Raw genomic sequence first — 6,134 nt, 5'->3', positions numbered from 1 at the left:
GCGGGCTCATCCACGCACTGCAGAACTCCTTGTTCGAACCCGTGTTGATCGAATGATGGTTGTTTTCCTCCAAACGCCCTCCAATCTATACGGGCAGGTGGCGGGTTATGTCACCCGGCCGACCCACACCAAACGCCCAAGCCGACTCGTTCATAATGCGAACTCTCGCCCATGAGGTAGGTTGGCCTGCCCAACTCATGGGACCGCCCCTCATCACCCGCCCAACGCATTATAAACTCATCCAAGGTTCATTTCATTTCATATTTCGCACGCCCTTCGCACGGTGGAGTCGCCCTGCCTGTCGCACGGACCGCAGGTCCTAATAGGAGGGGTCGGTTGGCGGTAGGGAGGGGGAGGCCCGAGGGGGGAGGGGTCAGTTGGTGGGAGGGAGGGGGAGGCCCGAGGGAAGAGCCGATGGTGGGGAGGGTCGGGAGGTAGGGCTGAGGGAGTGCTAGGAGAGGAGGGAGGGGGAGGCGAGGGAGAGGGGAGAGCTGAGGGGTCGGGGACGGAGAGCTGAGGGGTCGAGTGATTATTTTTTTAATTGTTTTATTTAAAAAAAAAAAAGATGTTTTTTTAATTTTAGTTTTTTTAATTGTTTTCTTTTTAATTTTTATTTTAATTTTGTTTTTTAATTGTTTTTTATTTTATTTTTTAATTGTTTTTTAAATTTTAGTTTTTTAATTGTTTTTTTTTTGTTTTTTTTGTTATTTTAATTTAATTTAATTTTTTAATTTGTTTTGATTTTTTATTTTTATTTTTTAATGGTTTTGAATTTATTTTAAATTTTTATTTTTATTTTTTTAAATAATTCTTAAATTTTTATTTTATTTTTAATTTTGTTTATTTAAATTACTTAATTTGAATATTTTTTTATTTTTAATTTTGATTAATTCTTTTTCTAATTTATTTTTTATATTATTCTAAATTTTCTTTTTCTAATGAAGTTCTTCTTTTTTATTTGTTTTTTTATCTTAAAAAAATATATATGTTTATAGATTTTTTTTTGTGATTGAATTATGTTTATAGATTTTTTTTGTGATTGAATTTGTTTTTCTTTAAATTGTATGTGTTTTTTTCATTTTTTATTTATTTTATTTATTTATTTATTTTTATTTTTTTTTTTTTCTCATTAATTTTTTATTATATTTTTTATTTTTATGAGTTAATTTTGGTTTTTTTTCTCAATTTTTATAGGTTTTTGTGTTTTTTGTTTTCCTTTTTTATATATTTTTTGTATTTGGTTTTTTTTATGAGAGATTTTTCGGCGTAAATCACATGATATTTCATTTGTCGACGCATTTCGAACCAACCAGTGTGGTTCATCGTCAGGACAAGTTGAAGAATCAGATCAAGCATTGCATGTTAAATAGTCCGAGCAGAACCTCCAACAGCTATAATTCTTGACCAGGGAATGGCTATATTGACTAACGGCTAAATATGACTAGGGAACAGTTAGACGGACCAAGGGCATAAAAATAAGTTAATTTCATTGCTAGTTAGTTATATTATTATTAAATTAAAAGTCAAAGGGACATATGAATTTTCTTAGGGTTTAAATATATAATATAAATATTAAATTTATTTTAAATGATTATTAAGTTAATAGTCAGTTATAAAAAGTATTAACTATTTAATAAAAATATATAAATATAAATATTAGAATAAGTCAAGTGTTAGAAAAAATAAGATTTTAAATATTCAGATTTAATTAATTGTTTATCTAATTGTTAAATTAACCTAGAGTTATCAACTAATTTAATTGTTTATGAATTTACCTAAAGGTTTTTACTATTTTATAAAAATGTTATATATATATATATATATATACCAAATTAATTTTATTAAGATAATAGTTAGTTATAAATAAAAACATATTATTAGACTAACTCAAGTGTTGGAAAGAAAATAATATTCTGATATAATTATTTGATTATCTTAATTGTTAAATTAAACATACGATTAAAGTGAAAAAAAAATAAATAAAAAAAAAAACACGGGCCAAAGGATACGGGATAACAAGAACAAGCCAAAAAACGAGGGAGGGGAGGAAGGGAAGAAGATGATTAGGAAGAGAGTGTTGGGACCCAGCAACTACTAATGTTCTAGCCATCTTCTCTATTGAGATTGCTCGAGCTTTTTTCAATCTCAAGGGCTTCCCTAAATTTCCGATGATGGAATTGCGAAACTCTAGCAATCACACTAGCCTCCTCAATACACACATGATGCTTGGTTCTTTCCACATGTTCAGCTAAAGCGGAAGACTTGGTTCTCCTATGTTTAAGGTCGGCTGCATGCTCACTAATCCTTTGATTAATGGAGCGACCAGTCTCACCAATATAGGTGGTTCCACAGGAACAAGGGATAATATATACCCCTTTCTATCCTTAGGGTCGATAGGATCCTTCACTGATCTGAGGGACTTACGAATGGTGTTAAGGGCCTAAAGGTCGCAGGGACATTATTTTTATTTTTATGTTTTATTACTAACATGTTTTATGTTTTTTTTTTGTCATGTTTTTTTATTTTTATTTTTATTGTTATGTGTTTTTAATTTTTTTTAATGTTCTATTTTATTTTTGTAAAAAAAAAATTATGTTTTTTTTTTTTTTTTACATGGTATGGTTAATTTTTTTTACATTTTATAATTTTTTTTGTCATTACTATATTTTTTTTTATATTTGATTTTTTTGTCATGTTTTTATTATGTTTTCTTACTTGTTATTATTTTTATTTTTTATTTTTTTCCAATATTTGAATTTTTATTTTCTTTTGTATTTTTGTGTTTTTTTATTGTTTTTTTTATTTATTTTACTTTTTGCATTTCTATATATTTTTTATATTTGATTTTTTATCATGTTTTTTTATATTTTATTACTTGTTATTATTTTTTATTTTTTATGTTTTTTTCAATATTTGAATTTTTGTTTTCTTATCTATCTTACACACACACACATATATTATGTGGAATTTGATAGTTGATTTTAAATTTTTCATTATAATGAATTGAGTCTGCCCCACAATGTGTTAATTTCATTGTTGGTCTTTAAGTTTTCATTACAATGGGTTGAGCTCACCTACACTGCGTGTCAATTTGATAGTTGATTTTTAAATTTTTTTTGCAATGTCTCAAGTTGTCTTAGGCTAAGATTTTAAAATCGCTATACATTTAACATTTAAAAAATATATACTCTTGGTATAATAACTCTTTCATTCAGGTGTTCATTTTTTAAGTTTTTTTAGTCATAAAATTTTTCCATAATGTCATGCTTGAAATATTTTGAAAACTTGAGATTTTTTTGTAGTCATAATCTTTGGTTTTAATTGCATGGTTGAAAAATTGTCAAGATTTTAATGTTTTTCTAAGTCATGATATTTTATCTTTAATGCTATGGTTGAAAACAATTACAATTTCAAGGTGTTTTAGAGTCAAGATATTTTATCTTTAACAACATGGATGGAAATAGTTGGAATTATCAGACATGATATTTTATCTTTAACATCATGTCTGAGAATTGTTGGAATTTTATAGCTTTTCTCTTTAATATTCTAAAATTGCTAAAAGATGTCAAAATTGTAACCCGATTTTTTTTAATTATTCCAAATAATTTAAGGGTGTTTTTTTTTCCATTTTTCAAAAAAAAAAATGGTTTTTGCTTCCATTGAAAAACATGTTGAAAATTTACCCAAAAAAAACATCATTCCGGAATAAACAATTTTCATTTTTGGATTGTTTTTCATGTTTTTTTGGATTTTTGGGCTCGAGTACCCGTTTTGAGGTAATAGTTCCCGTTTCATCCGGAACTATGTTGGTCTCATTATATTCCATAAAAGTACCCTTCTTCCCATAAGGTTCTAACTTCTTCCTCTTCTCCTTGGGGATGCAAATGTCTATTGAACAACCAAAGATCCTCAAATGATTGAACTTTGGCTTCACTCCTATGAATGCCTCCACAAGAGTCTTATCCTCCAATTTCAAGTGAGCACTCCTATTCTTAACATAAATTGTCATGTTGGATGCCTATACCCATAAGAACATGGGTAAATATTGATCATGAATCATTGCCTTGACAACCTCCATAAAGGACATGTTCTTCATTTCTGCAACCCCATTCTATTGAGGGTTGTAAGGAACTATCAACTACCTCTTGATCCCTGCCTCCTCGTAGAAATCATTGAAGTCATTGGAAGTATAATCTCCTCCATTATCTGACCTCAATATCTTGATCTTCTTCCCTGTCAAGTTCTCTACCTAAGCCATGAACTCTTGGAACCTGTTGAAGACCTCATCCTTGGTATTCATAAATTAGATGCATGTATTTCAAGAGAAATCATCAATGAATGTCACATAGTACAAGAAACCACCCAAAGATGATGTTATCATCGGTCGTCATACATTTGAATGCACGAGATCCAAGATCCCCTCAAACCTACTATCACTGCTTGAAAACAATTCAATGGCACTCTTTCCAAGTGTACAGCACCTATAAAAAACCGCCATGATCTACCTAGAGCTCTAGAAGACCTGTAACTATCATCCTCAATGATAGAAAATCCCTTTAATGCAGGTGAGAAAATATTTGATGTACATAAATTGATATTGTCATGTACCAATTCCTAAACTATACATCCTAATAATTTGTACATTCCTCTCTCTCAAACACCAAACACTCTTTTTCAGTTTACGCTCAAGCCCTTAGGCCATACAAGAACCTGACTATCTACAAAGGCAACTTTGTAACCTATATCTTTCAACGTTGAAATAAAGAGCAATTTATTCTACGTAAACCTATTGAAAGCTACCTCCTCATCAAAAGTAACACCCAACTAACCTCAATCTGATTTTGCATTGGAATGTAGATCTTATAGGCCTTCGAGGTCTCATTATATTCCAAAAAGTACCATTCTTTCCATAAGGTTCTAAATCTTTCCTCTTCTCCTTGGGGATGGATGTTTTGCTAAAAAACCAAAGATCCTCAAATGATTTACCTTTGGCTTCACTCCTATGAATGCCTTCTCAAGAGTCTTGTCCTCGAATATCTAGTGAGCACTCCAATTCTTAACATAAAATGTCATGTTGGATGCCTCTACCTATAATAACATGGGTATATCCTAATCATTAATCATTTCATTGAAAACCTCCATAAAGGACCTATTCTTCCTTTCTGCAACCCCATTCTATTGAGGTTTGTAAGGAACTATCAATTTCCTCTTGATCCCTGCCTCCTCGTTGAAATCACTAAAGTCCCTAGAAGAATATTCTCCTCCATTATATAACCTCAAAAGCTTGATCTTATTCCCTGTCAAGTTTTCCACTCGGACCATGAACTCTTGGACCTATTGAAGACCTCATCCTTGGTATTCATGAAGTAGATCTATGTCTTTTAAGATAAATAGTCAATGAATGTCACGCAGTACAAGAAGCCACCCAAAGATGATACTGTCATCGTTTCACATACATATGAATGCACTAGAACCAAGATCCCTTCAGACATACTATCATTGCTTGAAAAAGATCTGTTGGAACTCTTTCCAAGTGCACAACCCCTACAAACACCTCATGCTCTGCCTGAAGCTCTAGAATATCTATAACCCTCCTCCTCAATGCTAGTAAATCCCTATAATGCATGTGAGCAAATGTTTGATGCCATAACTCACATAGAATGATATTTTCATGTACCAATTCCTAGACTAGACATCCTAACAATTTGTACAGTCCTCCCTCTCGAACACCAACCACTCTTTTTGAGTCTACGCTCGAGCCCTTATGCAATAAAAGAACCTGGCTATTTACAAATCCAACTTTGCAACCTCTATCCTCCAACGTTGAAATAGAGATCAAGTTCTTCTTCATTCCAGATACAAAAAATACATCTCTCATGTGTATAGAATCTTCAAACTCCAGTTGAAACAATGTTGTTCCAACTCCTTTCATTGCATACATGGAATTATCTCCAAGTTCCACCTGTGATGTTGAATCCTTCCCTGACAAATAATATAGAGAATCTTGTGAACCTGTCATGTGCCTAGAATCACCACTACCCACCATCAAAATATCATTATTATGTGTAATAGTTCCTATAAGAGTAGAGACAAATAAATAATTTTTTCCAAAGTCCATCTACAATCTCATTCAA

Source organism: Pinus tabuliformis, chromosome Q (genome assembly GCF_031772625.1).
Source record: "Pinus tabuliformis cultivar Carrire ecotype Pingquan chromosome Q, CPIR1, whole genome shotgun sequence".
Taxonomy (NCBI): Eukaryota; Viridiplantae; Streptophyta; class Pinopsida; order Pinales; family Pinaceae; genus Pinus; species Pinus tabuliformis.
The sequence above is the reverse complement of the archived record's forward strand: the minus strand, read 5'-3'. Positions refer to the sequence as shown.